Consider the following 14,894-nt stretch of genomic DNA (forward strand, 5'->3'; position numbering starts at 1 on the left):
CTCTGTCCCCCACCGTCAGAGGACACAAACACACACACACGCCAGAGAAGCTGATTTTATTTTCACAATCTCCTTACTCTTGATGTACACTCTCTTCTGAGCAGTTACCACCTCTCTGTGGCCAGGCCTGTGGAGCCTTCAGGGAAGGTTCTGAGGTCTCAGGCCTCGCTGGTGTTACAGGTCCTCACTGCAGCAACCGCAGCAGCTACTTTCCAGGCTCCGGTCGTCCCCCTTCCGGCTCCACGGTGGACTTTCTTCCTCAGCGGGAGACGGTGGCTGCCTCGGGTTGCTCCTCTCTTATTGCTATCAGCTGCGGTGGTCCGAGCTCTGGCAGCTTCTTTGTTCCTACAACGCCCTCGACGGGGCTTTCCAGACTGTCTTGTCATCTTTCGGCCCTGGAAGGACAACAAGGAGATCGCAGAGGGGCACTGGTTTGGGGGCAGACGTGGAGGAGGGTGGCAACAGGGGCTTTGTGCAGGGGGAGGTAGGGAGGGCGGTCCAGGGGCAGAAGAGCAGGACTTGGGTGGCTCGGCTCACCTTGCTTTTCTTGTACTTGGTTCGATGATGTATGCACGTCTTCTTTTGGCCCGCTTTGCTGCCAGAGTTGCATTTTGCACAGTGTGGAATGGATGCCATGGGTCTCCTGCCCATGTTTCTGGACCAGCACCTCCAGGTAGTCTGTCCAGGCCGCTGACCTCCCTCTATTTATGGTCCCCAGGACAACAGGTGGCCACACCCTTGGGCTTTGTTGGCTCAGCAAGTCACACCCCAGGCCACACCCCTAAGCCTGCCGAGGAGGGGGAAGGGCTGAGACATCACAAAGCATCCCCATCTGTCAGGTCCATAGGGAAGGGGCCCGTGACCTGGAGGCCAGGAGAGTCAGTCTGGTTGGAGAACGGAAGGATATGCCCAGCCCCCTGGAGAGGTTTCCCAAACTGATGCGGGATGCCTCCTCATGTCCCCACGCTCAATTGTGGTGCATCACAAGGCCCAGAGAGGGCGTTTCCTTCACACCTCTCCACAGACACCCCCTGCAATGGTCCAATCTCTTTTGTTGGCCACCGGCACCTAGTTCAGGTCTGTCGCACCTGAAAGCACTCTGTGTTTAAGACACACCTTGAAGTCTGGTTACTTCCCTTGGTTTGAGGAGCTCACAGTCGAGATTTTGTCCCTGAATGCAAGGGATGGGATGCTAGAGTTTGCCACGGGCCACAGTGGCTATATGAGACAAGATAGATTTCAGAGGAAGGAAAAGGATTAAAGATAAAGAAGTCATTTCATATTAAAACTATCAATTAAAAAATAATAAAAATTCTTGATTTAATGTCACTAATCACAAAGCTTCAAAGTACATGAGACAAAAAATGTAATAACTACAAGGAGAAATATAAGTACGAGTCCACACTCACAGAGATTTGAGTACCCTTCTCTCAATAAGTGGAAAACCAGGTAGACAGAAAACCAGCAAAGACTCACAAAACTTAAACTACACCGTCAATTAAACTGACATAATTGACATTTATGGCCTAATCACAATAACATTAGAATTTACACTCCAATCAGATATTGGATATTTATCAAGATAGATAATATTCTGGATCATAAATCAACTCTCAATAATTTAGAAAGGTGTTAGTGATGCAGAGTTTGTTCTCTGATCACAATGGAACTAAATTTGAAGTAAATATGGGAAAGGTGTCTGAGAAATCCCCCAAATATTTGAAAACTAAAAAATACACTCTAAGTAACTTATAGAACAAAGACTAAACTAAAGGAAAGCTAGAATATATTTTAAGCAGAATAAAAATAAAAAACAACAGGATTTGTGTGAAACCACCAAATCTGTACTTATAGGGAAATTTGCATATGCCTATAATTGAAGAGGAAAACTTTAACAATCTTAACTTCTCCTTAAAAACCTAGAAAAAGGGCTGGGGCTGTAGCTCAGTAGTAGAGCCCTTGCCTAGCCTATGTGAGGCACTGGGTTCAATTCTCAGCACCACATATAAATAAGTAAAATAAAGGTCCATTGCAACTACAAAAAAAATATGTTTAAAAGAACCTAGAAAAATATGTGCTCATTAAATCCTAAGAAAATGGCTGGAGGTGGGGGCACACACTGGGAATGTAGCTCAGTTGGTAGAGTGCTTGCCTTGCATGCACAAGGCTCTGGGTTCAATCCCCAGCACCAGAAAGGAAGGAAGGAAAGAAATGGGTGGGGGCGAGTATTGAAAATACAAAAACAAAAGAGAAAAATACATTTAATCAAAGGGAATTCTATTGAAGTTGGTTCTTAAGCCTCCATGATGGAGAGTTGGACCTACTTTTTCTTCTAGTAGGCACAGGGTCTCTCGTCTAATGCCCAGGTCCTTGATCCACTTTGAGTTGAGTTTTGTGCAGGCTGAGAGAGAGGGATTCAATTTCACACTGCTATATATGGATTTCCAGTTTTCCCAGTACCATTTGTATGTTTATGGTGCCTTTGTCTAGTATGAGATAACTGTATTTTTGTGGGTGTGTCTCTGTGTCTTCTATTCTGTATCTTTGGTCTTCATGTCTGTTTTGGTGCCAACACCATGCTCTTTTGTTACTATAGTTTTGTAGTTCCATCCATTTACCAGCAAATGCCATGATTTCATTCTTCTTTATGGCTCAATAATAGTCCATTGTATACATATGCTGCATTTTCTTTATCCATTCATCTGTTGAAAGGACACCTAGATTGGTTTCATAGCTTGGCTATTGTGAATTGAGCTGCTATAAACATTGATGTGGCTGCATCACTGTAGTATGCATATTTTAAGTCCTTTGGGTATAGACTGAGGAATGGGATAACTGGGTCAAATGGTGGATCTATTCCAAGTTTTCTGAAGAATCTCCTGTTTTCCATAGTGGTGCACCAATTTGCAGTCCCAACAACAATGTATGAGTGAACTTCTTCCCCACACCCTCACCAACATTTATTGTTACTTGTGTTCTTGATAATTGCCATTCTGCCTGGAGTGAGATGGAATCTCAGTGTAATTTTAATTTGCATTTCTCTAATTTCTAGAGATGTTCTTCTGTGAAGTGCCTGTTCAGTTCCTTTGCTCATTTATTGATTGGGTTATTTGGTTTTTGGTGTTTTTTGAGTTCTTTGTATATCCTGGAGATTAATGCTCTATCAGAGGTACAGGTAGCAAACATTTTTCTCCCATTCTATAGGCTCTCTCTTCATGCTCTTGATTGTTTCCTTTGCTGTGAAGAAGCTTTTTAGTTTGATGCCATCCCATTTATTGATTCCTTTTTATTGTGGTGCTGGGGATTGAACCCAGGATCTTGTGCATACAAGGCAAGCAATCTACCAACTGAGATATATTCCCAACCCTATTGATTCCTTTTTAATAATATTTTTATTAGTTGTTTATGGACCTTTATTTTGTTTATTTTTATGTGGTGCTGAGGATTGAATCCAGTGCCTCACACATGCTAGACACGTGCTCTGCCACTGAGCCACATCCCCAGCCCCCCATTTATTGATTCTTCATTTTACTTCTTATTCTTTAGGCGTATTCTTGAGGAATTTGTTTCCTAAGTTGATATGATGGAGATTGGGGTCTACTTTTTCTTCTAGTAGGTGCAGGGTCTCTGGTCTAATGCCTAGGTCTCTGATCACTTTGAGTTGGGTTTTGTGCAGGATGAGAGATAGTTTTTTTTTTCATTTTGCTACATATAGATTCACCGTTTAGGGAAAAGTATTTCAAAATCACATTTGATAAATATCTTGTATCTCAGATATATATAAGAATTCTCAAAACTCAATAAGAAGGACTCAAAAAACCCAATGAAAAATGGGCGGAAGATTTGAACCCTTTTCCAAAAGTATATACAGATGGCAAACATTCATATGAATAAGAGCTCAACATCATTATTCATCAAGGAAATGCAAATCAAAACCACATGTGATGTAAGTATACCATCTTTAGGTAATAATAGAAAACTTTTCCAAAGGCAAAGAATGTATTGTGACAGAAGGCATATCAGTGACTGCAGGGAGGGGCATATGAGAGGAATGAAGGAACAAGAGAAAACTTTTGTAGGTGATGGATGTCTTCAGAATTTTTACTGTGGTGATGGTTTCCTGGAGTACATACATGTCAAAGCTTATCAAATTTACATGTTGAACATCTCTTAATAAAGTTGTTTTTTTAAAAATTACATTTTCTCTAGGAAAAAAAAAACTTTTGAAAAGATAGATAAAAGATTGAGGAGGGAAAGTGTTTAATTAGTGGACTTTAGAAATAACAGAGTATGGTGTTAATAAAAAATAAAGTTTAAATTGAGATTATTACTATTTAGAAATCCTAATTCTGCTTCCAGGAAGACGTACTTCTAGTATTCTTCTTGCTAAGTGCAACTAAACAGCCTGGGCATTGTATTTAAAACACACATAAGAAGATTGAATAATAGAAAGAAGGCCAATTTTCTAGTGACCTGAGGACCCGAAAAAGTACATGATGGTGGATACTCTCATTTTTATTTTTGCCTCATATATTCCATGCATGGAGTTGAAGAAACAGAAATCTGGAAATGCCAATAGGCCCAAAAAGAAAACCCCACCCCAAACATTCTCACTTTATCCAAAGGACCTGGAAAGGAAGAACCCACTATTGTACAAAACTTTTAGACACTAATTTGTCTAGTCTGGCCAAACACCACAGAAAAAAATGCAGTTCTGTTATCAATGAGATGTTCAGTTGGAGTCCAGGTTCTTGGTGTCCCCAGTCTGTAAAGTAGAACAAGTACACTCAGTAAAGTGGAGTGGACAAGAGCCAGAGAGAGAGGCTCCAGGCAATGATGATATGGGATTGTCTTATATGATGAATTGTGAGGTGTTCCCCCTTCCCCTCACAGACCTGATTGAAGACGCTGCCTCGTTTTTTTCATTGGTCACTTTATTATATCTAATTAGAATCCTGCCCACTTTGCCCCCACTGGTTACTTTATTATAATTAATTAGAATAGCGAAGCTGTGGTGGGAGTTGCCATGATAATGGAACTTACCCTAAACAAGGATATAATGATTCAAATTCTGTCTTTTACTCCAGACATTTTCTTGTACTTGCCTCCACCATCTTGATGGATGGTGAACTCCTAACTCACAGTTTCACCTCAAAAACAAGCTAGAAAGAACAAGTAATGAGCCTAGATTTCTACCTTTGCTGGATCGTAACAAGTCATATGATCCCCTACCCCACCATACCTCACCATAGGTGGTGATAATGAAGACTCAGTAGAAACACAGGAGTTTTATTCCCCACCATTTGGTAATGAGTCACCCAATTACTACTTTATCCTCCATCAAACTATCCATGGAGACCATCTGGGGGAGCTTTGACTTTTATCATCACCCAGAAATAATGAGGCATCCCCTCTCTCCCTTTGAAAGCAGCAAGAGAGAAATGACACCTTACCTATAAAGAAATAACAATTTGAATGACAGGGGATTTTTTATCAGGAAACATGGAGGCCAGAAAAGTGGTACAAGATCTTTAAGTATAGAAAATGTTTTAAATACACCAATTTTTTAAAAAAGAGAATGAAGAGTAGATTTTAAAAATGATACAACTACATGGTGTCTGTAAAAACTCACTTCAAATATAATGATATAATTAGATTGAAAGTAAATGTGAATGTTCACAGCACTTTTATTTGTAATAGTAAAATATGACAAACAACCAAAATGCCTTTCAACAGTTGAGTGGCTAAACCACCTTTGGTGTCATCTAAACCCTGGATTATTACTCAGCAATAAAAACAAACTATTGATATATGAATCTTGAGGGCATCATGCTTTAAAAATTTCCAATCTCAAAAGATCTCATACTGTATGATTTTTTGTATGCAGCATTTTTGAAATAAGAAAGTTGTTGAGATGGAGATGAGACAGCTGGTTTCCAGGGATTAAGGGTTGTGTGGGGAGAGGGGTGAGTATTATTATAAAGGAGTAGCACAAGGGAATTATTTGGAGATGGAATAGTTTTTTTTTTTTATCTTGATTGTGGTTGTGGAAACATTAAGTCTATACTTCTGATAAATTGATAGAACTATATAAATACAATATCAGTTTTCTGGGTGAAACTGGATAGAGGGTACTTAAAACCTATCTTTTTAGGTTACCTTCTATTACCATCATAGCTTCCTTGAATCTATAATTATTATTTTTGAGAGAGAGAGAGAGAGAGAGAGAGAGAGAGAGAGAGAGAGAATCTTTTTTTTGTAGATGTACACAACACAATGCATTTATTTTTATGTGGTGCTGAGAATCGAACCCGGGTCATGCCCGTGCTAGGTGAGTGCTCTACCGCTGAGCCACAATCCCAGCCCTATAATTATTTTAACATCTGAACAACTCTCATTATGATAGCAACTACTGCTGAGTACAGAAGTCAAATCTTCTTATGTACATCACTGCTTGGAATTGAAATACAGAATTCATAGGAGCCATGAATAAAATGACAATGGAAATCCTGGGAAGTGAGAGTTATCAAAGACAGCTTTCATTCTTGGGTTTTCAGATAGATGTATGACATAGGAATTTGCTTGTAATGGTGTTTGTATTGAGTAGAGGGAAAAATAACCCTCTGAAAAAAATTATAATATTAAATCATTTGTAAATCATACATTTTTGACATACTTTATATACCCAGAGTATTTAAAGAACTCATACAATTCAAAAATAAAAGAACAGATATTCCAAATAAAAATGGGTGGAATATTTGAATAGATATTTCTTCAAAGAAGATATGTGAGTGGCCAATAAGCTCAATTAAAGAAGTTTATCCTTGTTAGTCATTATGGTTTGGATCTTAAAAATTCTCCAAAAGGCCAGTAACGTGAAGGTTTGGTTGCCAGCCTATTGGGTGCTATTGGGATGTGGTTGAACCTATAGAATGTGGGGCCTAATGGAAGGAAGTTAGGTTGCTGGGGTTGTGCCCTTGAAAGATATATTGGGACCCCAACCTTTCCCTCTTTTTCTTTGCTTCCTGGGCACCATGAGGTGAATAGCTTTGCTCCTCCACACACTCCCTGTCATTATATTCTGCCTCACCACAGGCCCAAAAGCAACAGAGCCTGCCAATGTGCACTGAAACCTCTGAAACTGAGAGTCAGAAACACTTTTCCTCATTGCCATTTTTTTTAATCTCAAATGTTTTGTCACAGCAATGGAAAGCTGACTAATATATTAATTATTTGGGAAATACAAATCAAAACCACAGTAAGATACTACTTCACATCCACTAATGTGGCTTGAATCTAAAAGATAATAACAAGTATCAGTGAGGATATGGCAAGATTGGAACCATCATACATTACAGGTTAGATTAGAAAATGGTGTCACTTTGAAAAATACTTTGGCAGATCCTCAGAAGGGTAAAACATTGAGTGACCATTTGATCCAGCAATTCCACTCCCAGGTATAGACCTTACAGAAATGAAAACATATGTCCACACAAAAATGTGTATACAAGTGTTTATAGCAGTATGATTCACAAAGTACAAAAGGTAGAAATAATCTCAATATGTCCACCAATGGATGAGTAGATAAACAAAATGTGGTACATCAAAAAAGTTTCTCTTCCCATCTTTCCTTCAAAAAAGTATGGTTACTATTTTCTCAGATGGCAATTTCAAACTGGTTCTTTATAGTCAACTGGAATCAGGGCCAGAGTTTCCTTTCAATCCACTGTGATTCCTCAGAGTGTCAGATTTATCCTTTGGGGATCACTTTATGAGCAGTCCAAAAATGTGACACTCACAGATCTGGGAGAGGATGAACATAGGAATGGGGTGTGGGCAGGTTGTAGTAATCACCATTCCATGCATGTCTGAGGATCTTGGTTTCTTAGGACTGCTATTTTTTCTCCTTAATAGTATATCTTATATTTGCAGCCCTTATTTCTGATTATTTGGAGGGTAACTTATGCCTAGCTGTTGGAATGAGGGGGGGAAGAGACCTTCTAGAGCAAGCAATGTGGGTATAGGTAGAGAAGAAATTCATATATTAATGCCTAGATCCTATCTTGCCATAATATAGAGATAGTCCCAAGGAGGAAATTGGACCTAAAGCAATGGTGTGTTCTTTGTTAGATGATATTGCTCTAATAGCAGCATTTCCCACAGCTTAGGATGTGTGGTGTTTTCAGGGAATGAGGTCACTTCTGATTTGTGTACTCTCTCTGTTTGTCTGAGATCCTCACTGTTCCTTTCTCAGCACCTACATAACACTACTAAATCTGATCTCTGCATTTGTAATAAAATCACAGTGGAGTTGAACAACTCCAGGAACTCACTCTTACAGACAAAAGGATTGCTTTTCTTTCTTGTATTATATAGCTACCTATTTGAGCAGTCTTTTAGGCAACCTAAAGATCAGGTCTACTCTTACTTCTTCCTTTCTTTTCTCACTTTTTTTTCCCTCACCATTGTATCTGGAGTTTTAACGGAGTATAGAGATGAAACAAGCAGGGCACTTCTACAGACAGTAGAAATGCTCTATGTTATGCAGAAGGCAAGTGATTCTGGGCTGTTCCATTGGGAGTAGAATACAGTTCTCAGAGGATAGAGCCATGAAGAGACAGGCAGCAGGGCCAAGTCCCAGAGTTGACTGGGAAGGCACATGGGGGAAGACCAGGGAAGAGCATTATAATGTGAGAAAGTGATGAGACTTCACAAAAGGCTGGCACCCAGATAGAGTTGTCTCTCAGAGAACCACAAACAACCCCCAAATTGGGTATGGTTCACATTGTTTTATCTTCCTTCTTTTCTTAGTTAGCCAAGGATTTTTGTTAATGGTTTAAAGTTTGACATAGTTCTTTAGGCTTGCTTCTAGTACTTTGACCTGAAGATCCTTCTTTTGGTTGCCTGGGAGACATTATGGAGTCATGGGAAGAGAAGTGAATTGCAAGACATAAGGTCTGCTTTAGGTTGGGAGAAGTGGGAATGGTGGGGGCTCTAGATGAATTCAGACCATGTGTGTATATTAGTCTTCTAGGACTGCCATAACGAAATATCAGACTTGGGAGCTTAAACAGTGGAAACTTATTTCCCCATTGATCTGGAGGCTAAAAGTCCTAGATCAAGGTGCTGATAGGGTTTGATTCTTCTGAAGAAACAAAATGGCAGCCAAATATTGGTAAACCTATTAATTGTAGTCTGTAGCATAAACCCCTGTATACTGGAGAGCTGAGCAGAGCAATAATGAAGGAGGAGTCTGGAGGCAAGTAGGCCTAGGGGTGGCTAACTACATAAATGGACCGAGTAAGACAAATCATATCTAAACAGATATAAAACTCATATCTAAACAGATATAAAATCATATCTAAACAGATATATGCACTCACCAAATACAGAAATGTTGCTCTTAAAGCATAAAATATATACATATAAATTCATATTGATACAAATGAGTGACTGAATATATAATGTGGGGAAAATATATAAGTCTCCTGGGCAGAAGAATTACAAATCATTTATATAGTTACTTCCCACTCTTTGCATGGTAGCTGTGCATAGTGACCTTCTTCCAAAGAAAGCAGTGTGGAAGGGTAGGGAAACAAGTAAATTCACAGGATAGAAGCCTGAAAAATACTACTTCATCCAGATGCTTAAGACTACCATCAACAGTGGTAAGTCATTGTTGATAGTATATATTCTTGTTATGATGTCATAAATGTAGCAATTCACCTCTATGGTCTTCCCCTCCCTAGACCCATACTCCCAGTCTACTTATGGCAAAAAATCACTTGAAAAATTGCAAGAGGGAGATATCCTACAATATATCTGACTCTTCAAAACTCTTAAGGTCATCAAAAACAAGCATTACCTAAGAAACTCTAACAGCCCAGAGGAGTCTAAGGAAACATGTTGGCTAAATGTTGTACAGAATCCTGAAACAGAAAAAGGATATAAGGTAAAACTGAGGAGATGCAAATAAAGTCTGGACTTTTAGTGATAACATTTTATCAATATTGGTTCATTAGTTGTGACAAAGGTACCATAGTAAGATGTTAATAATGGGGGTACTGAATGTGGGATATAGGGGAACTCTCTGTACTACCTTGGTAACTTTTCACAATCTTAAACTATTCTAAAATATAGTTTATTAAAAATGAAAAAAAGAAAACTTAGCCAAGTAGTTACAAAACAATATATACACACACATACAAATCATTGTATTTATTTATTTTTTATTTTTTGCGAATTTTTTAATATTTATTTTTTAGTTTTTGGCGGACACAACATCTTTGTTTGTATGTGGTGCTGAGGATTGAACCCGGGCCGCACGCATGCCAGGTGAGTGCGCTACCATTTGAGCCACATCCCCAGCCCCTGTTCATTGTATTTAAATAGGTAAAAGTTGAAAGCTTTATTTCAAAGTTGGGAATGAGACAAAGATTAGACAAAGACTTCTGCTATCACCATTTGTTTTCAATATTTTGATATTAATATCATACAGTGTACTAACAAGAAACATAAAAAAAAGAAGATAGGTATCAGAAAATGGGAAACAAAGTGACCACAATTAACAGATTATTAGGCTGCATGTTAAGAAAATTCAAAAGAACTAAGGTTAATGTATTCAATCAGTAAAGTGTATATAAATATTACTGGCTATATAACATCACTGTACAGAAAAGATATTTTATTTCTGCAGCGATAAATAATATGAAATGAAAATGACAGTAAGCAAAATGTATCAAAATATAAAATATCAAAAATAAATACCAAATATGTAAGAATAAGTCAAGCCAAAGATTGTCTTAGAATTTCATGGGAAAATATAAAAATTCCATTTAGATAGATTGATGAACACCTACAAAAATATAAAGTGTGATATTATCATGGATATGAGGATACAATTTTGTAAACATTAATTTTCCCTAAGTAAATCTATATATTGACTGCATGCAAATAAAAATTCCCAGAGTCTTTGTGGGTGAATGTGTATATTTATGTATGGGTGTATAGACCATGACCTAATGATAATAAGATTTAACTTGACATTCAATAGGCCAAGTATACCAAAACATTTTTGAAATAACAAAGAGGGTAAAAAAAGTTATCCTACCAGATGAGTAAGAATTATTAAAATGCTTTAGCCATTAATTTTGTAGTATGTGTGCAGTTATTAACAACTAGACCAATGGAGCTAAATAGAGTATTGAAAGAGATATGCAACTGGCAAGCCAGTTGTTTCACAAATGTTAATTGCAGAGGGCTTAAAGACCCACTTTAAAAATTGTTATGAAAATTTCAACTATGTATGAAATGATATAGAATGGTAAAATGAGCTTTCACATACTTCTATCATCTGTAGAACCAGTATTGTGGGGTCAAGGGGGACATGGATAATGGGCTTTAGGGGAAAGGACTAAAAGAGGTGGGGACATTGATCAGTACCAGAAGGATTGTAGAAGATATGAACTGAGGAGGAAGAAGAAAGACAAAATGGCAGCTCCTTCTGCCCCTTTTCCTGACATAGAAGACCTTGCTTCCTTCATGGGCCTCTCTTTTCAAAGAGCAGGGCTTGGCATATAGAAGTGGCTTGGGTTAGAAAGCTACCTAAACCAATGATCAGTTTATTCCACCTCCCACAGCACCCCCTGCTGACCTGTGGAGTCCTGGAGCTCCAAAAAGAATGATCTGAGACTTCAGATGGGATCCTGTCCATTCAAGACACTTATTGGAAAGCGATGTTGGGCTGATACCCTTAACAGGCTCAGGAGTACTTCAACAACTTAGAGTCTGTGCCAGATTTTCCACATGTAGGAGAGCAGAGTTCTACCTTCCGCCTTACCTGGATGATTGTTCTTGATGGGGAGAGGGAGCTTGGGATTCTCTCCATTTTTGCTTATTTGAAAGTGTCTTGCAAAACCTGCTCTTTTGCAGAAAATCCTGTCACAGACTCCTGCTACTCAGACTTGAGTCTCAGTAGGAGCAAAAGAGGAGTTTTCCTCCTTCCTAAGTTCAGAGGTACTCTAAATGTAGACAGAACAGGTATTATGGGATGACCCTGATCAAATTCTACAGTGGATAGGAAACCTCCAGAAATGCAAGCAAGAGAGCTTCCTCCTCTGACACATGAGCTGCCTCCAATCATGCGCTGGGAAGGATTTGCCATGGAAGTATTTTAATGAAAATCCTCTACCATCACAATGGAATTTAGAGCCTCTAGATGGGAGGGCTTTAGGCTGGTGGTCAGTCTGTGAATGAGAATGGGGTTACCCAAAATGGAGCTATAGGGTGATGGGCTGAGGGGGCCCTGTGAGAAAGAGTGTTATCTTTTTTTTTGAAATTTTATTTATTAACATATATTAATTATACAAATTAGTGGGCTCACTGTGACATTTCCATACATGTATATATTGTGCATTGATCATACCCACTCTCCCTTCTATCCTCTCTGACCTCTTCTCTCTTCCCAGCCCATTTCATAGTCCCTAAGTGTCCCTCTTCTATTTTCAGGCCATTTTTTTTTTGTTTCCACATATGACAGAAAACACACAACCCTTGACTTTCTGAGTTGGGATTATTACACTTAACATAATGCTCTTCAGTTCTGGCCATTTTCCTGCAAATGCCTTCATTAATTCTTTACAGCTGAATAATATTCCACTGTGTGTACATACATCATATTTTCTTTATCCATCCATCTGTTGATGAACTTCTATGCTAATTCCATATCTTGGCTACTGTTAATAGTGCTGCACTAAACACAGAATTCAGGTGTGTCTTTTTTACATGTTGATTTTTTTTTTCATTTGGATATGTACCCAGTAGTGGTACAGCTACATTATATAGTAGTTCTATTTTTAGTTTTTTGAGAAACCTCTATACTATTTTCAATCATGACTGGACTAATTTATATTACCACCAACAGTTTACAAATACTTGTTTTTCTCTACATCCTCAGAAGGTTGCCATCTTGAATATCTCATCTATTCATGAGTAGTTGATAGCCCAGATCAATGCCTGCCACTACCTCTGCTCCACATATTTCTTTTCAGTTTCCCTTCCTGTTGAGAGCACCTGTAGCAGAATTCGGGAACCCCACAATTACAAAAGAGGCTGATTTGTGGCATTGTCAGAGATTTCACTGATGTTTTGGGTCATTTCGAGATCTACTTTGCTTAGGACCAAGTCAGCTGTGGTAAAGTTTGCTTTCTTCCTCACCATTGGCTTTAGTGTCTTGGTTGCAGTTTGCTTTTTAAGCAAGGAAAAGGGGAAATAAGGAGTCTTGTATTAGCAACTAAATGTTGCAGTTGGAAAAGGCATACCTCACATGTACTTGCTAGAACTAATACATTAGATATAACTAATCACATAGCCAAACTCAACTATAATGAGCCAGGGATTTCAATTTGCTGTGCACGGAAGAGTGAACCACATATCACTGATGACAACCATGTATCACAAGGTGTAGTTTCCTTATTTAGTCCACAAATTCAAATGCCAGTCTCTTTGGGAAACACCCTCATATACACACCCAGAAATAATGCTTTACAAGCTATCAGGGTATCCCTTATCCAGTCAGTTTAACAGCAAAAATTAACCATCATAGGCAGTATATTCTATTCTCTTAGCTTGTCCCTGAGTGGTTACAATGAGCAGAAGCACCTGTGATAAACTGCATTGAATGCACAGTTTCAGAAAGGAACACATATTTTTGTTAAGTCACTGAGATTTTGGGATTGTTACCACACAGGCACCTAAACTCTCCTGATTGATTAACCAATACTAAATTCCATGTAGTTAGCCATTGTCTGATGGTATAATTGGACAGAGTCCTTTCTATTCATTGGAGAGGAGGGTTAGGGTTAGGGTTAGGGTTAGGGCTAGGGTTAGGCTGGGGGTCTCACTTCCCTTACCAAAGGATTCACATATTACACTATGGAGAAATGTCAAGATGGGAACTCTCCCTGGTCCCTGGCATACCAAACTAGGGTTACAGGAGGAGTTCTTTGATTAGGTAAGGAAATTATGCTATAGAGGTAGACCACTATCAGTGATACAGAGGGATGTAGTTGCTGTCATTCTCATCTGCATTTGTGCAGAGGCCATGCTTCCTTCTGTATTGTTCCCATCCAGTGACTGAAAGTAGCATGGATGATAGTGCCAGCCTGTTTCAGTCTGAGTAGGACTGGAGGACACAAGTAACTGCATGAGCAGAGAGCTTGGACCCCCATACCCCTCATCACAGTTGCACTGGTGCCTCTTCCCCACCTTGCACCCATGGAGGGGGATTTCTTTTTATGAATAGCTGAAGGAAAGTTTACAGATGGGCTCATTAATTCTTTGTGTAGAAGCTGAGAATGGATGGTGTGCATCTCAGACACCTGGATGGTCTTGAAAGAGTGACAAAGGAAAGTCTGTAAAGGGTGCAGCTTTGAGCAGTGCACCTATGCCTCGGGTCAGGGGCCAGGAAAGGAGAGGACTACAATAGTCACCCAAATGAACAGTGTCTTATCCAAGGACACACAGAGTATGCCATACAGAATAGGATGTGTGGGGGTTAGGGGTCTGCCATCTACTAGTACCAACAAACATTTAAACATCTTCTCCCCTGAGATATTAAAGGGAAACTGAAAGAAGTTGACGTGTTTCTGCTTCCTTTATTCCTCCTTGACAAAATAGTCTCAGAAGGTAACATTTCCTTAGTTTCTTTTTCTCTAGCCCTTTTTAATTTTTGCAGCCAGACTTTTGGTCTATACCCTTTGTGGACAGAGATTAAAACAAAAACAATAAGAAAGTGCAAGAGGATAAATATACAGAAAGAAATTAAGAATTCTAGCGTTAAGAATGCAGGACTAGATTCTGTTGCAGCAAATCATATTGTGGCTGTCAGAAGAGTT

The sequence above is a fragment of the Marmota monax genome, unplaced genomic scaffold (assembly GCF_021218885.2).
Source record: "Marmota monax isolate L192 unplaced genomic scaffold, Marmota_monax_Labrador192_F-V1.1 WCK01_AAM20220418_F8-fsc00142, whole genome shotgun sequence".
In the NCBI taxonomy this organism is placed as follows: Eukaryota; Metazoa; Chordata; class Mammalia; order Rodentia; family Sciuridae; genus Marmota; species Marmota monax.